Here is a 1,950-nt window from a genome sequence, read left to right on the forward strand (position 1 = left end):
CCGGGCCGCACCCCGCCGCCGGGGCCGCCCGGACCCCCGCCTGCTTGCCCCGGGGACAAAGCACCGAACTGCGGGGGCCTGTACTGGGCCCAAGGAAACCAACTCTGAGGGGCGCCCGGTGCGTGAAATTAGACAGGAATACGGGCGAGGTTTATATTACTGTATTTAGACCGTCAATAACTTAAAAATACAGCGAAAATGTACATTATTTTTACATGTTCCATTTGGTTTGTACTTGTTAGACATTCTCTTTGTGTCTAAACTAGCCAGGAAGGGACAGTGCAAAGAGACCGGCGGTGGGACGAAACGCTAATCGCTGGGACAGGTCTGGCGGTGGAAAGCGCATACTGACAAACAGATGCGGCACAAAACCAACAGCGGCAAATCTATTCCTTACTGCAACCTGGGGAAAAGAACCCGGGATCTTACAAAAGTACAGTTAGAAATAGTAACCCTGAGGAACAAAACAAAACGTCACATTATAAAGAACCCAAATGGTTATTTACATTCACAACCTCAAGATTAAACCCTTTTGGAGAACAAAGCCTATAAGCCCTAATGCTAAATAAATATCAAGTCTAGTTCTCAGGTAGTTTTCAAAGGTACTAAAAATCAGAAGATTTCTTCATACCTCCAGACTATAAAATCTGGTATACAAAATTATGTCCAATCACTTTAAGGCTAATATACATTTAATGCAGGAAAACGATAGGCGGCATCTGAAACGCAAGTATCTCAATGCTTAAAAAAACCTATTAAATTAGGATTAATCCAGAAAACAGCAACTAAGGGATCATTTCTCAAATAATTCTTACCCAGAGCAGAATTTTGGACACCATGTCTGCAGATATTTAAATAATGTATTTACAGTTCAGTTGTTCCATGTACAATACGAGTGAGCTGGTTTTTATTGTACAGTCTCATTTTTCACCATTTGTTTACAATATACAAAATAGTATTCGATCCATTAAAAATACGTACAAAGAATTGTTTGCTGAAGACTCTGTGTACAAGCCATCTACTGCATTTTTCCTTTACTCGGCCAAACAAACATCCTAACTGATATCGCTGTTTGCTTAGTAGAAACAGTGGCTAAGAAATACCTCTTGGCATGATGAGACAGGTGATGATTTAGCAGGCCTATGTGTGCTGGGACATACCATTCACTAAACTCCTAAGTTGCTTTACTACAGTCTCTATTAGCTTCTGCTTGTCACGATCGTTCTTCCTGAACTGAGCAAAAATGTTGTTCTTTTTGCTAGAGTCTTTCATTCTGGAGAAATAAAAAAGCAAATGACACAGACATGTTAGAAACATAATTCGAAAAGGAAAAATCTGACTTTTTAAATAGGTTTACTTCTGTTCCTTTTTGGATCTTGCTGCTAATAAGAACTGAAAGATTACAAAACCTGTTATCCATGTGTTCTTAAATTAAACTTCCTCAACGCGGAACTCGTTTTGACAAATAGTGCTTCACGAATCGCCCGCGAGCGCTAAGCAAATCCCGCTTCGGCAGGCAACTGGCCCTGCCAATTGCGGGAGGAGAGAAGCAAACCAGAAAACCCGTCAGTGTCACCCGGGTGAGCCCAGACGCAGCAAACGGGCGTGTTTTGGTCATCGTCAGATTACCCGAGATCATGATTGCCGATCTCCCCTATCAATGGGTTTAAAAACGAAAATTCGGGAAATAAAAGAAATCGAAGCAAGAGTATTTTGTAACAACACAGGCGGTACGTACCCTCTGTGGACTCTGCAGAACGCACATTCGTGGCGGGCGGGAGAGGAGAGACAACACCGTTAGAAAACGCCTTTACGCCGCGGTGCGGCTCGCTGCAGCGTTTAAGAGCAGGGGGACACTCGGCCGGCGGCAACGCGCCCTCCCCACGGCGAAACCCCACACGCGTTCCCCTTCCCGAAGGCGGCACTGCGGGCGGCCGCAGGCTCCGGCTC

General features: G+C 44.6%; 1 long non-coding RNA gene across 1 annotated transcript; it reads right to left on the reverse strand.

Annotated features, from left to right (window-relative positions):
• Nucleotides 1-146: 146 nt before the first annotated feature.
• On the reverse strand, nucleotides 147-1,861 carry LOC118452589. The gene is made up of 2 exons (XR_004842403.1): nucleotides 1,739-1,861; nucleotides 147-1,273 (listed from the first exon to the last, which is right to left on the reverse strand). It is a non-coding gene; the product is annotated as an uncharacterized LOC118452589 (long non-coding RNA).
• Nucleotides 1,862-1,950: the final 89 nt, after the last annotated feature.

Source organism: Egretta garzetta, unplaced genomic scaffold, assembly GCF_000687185.1.
Source record: "Egretta garzetta isolate BGI_Z169 unplaced genomic scaffold, ASM68718v1 scaffold56, whole genome shotgun sequence".
Lineage (NCBI taxonomy): Eukaryota > Metazoa > Chordata > Aves > Pelecaniformes > Ardeidae > Egretta > Egretta garzetta.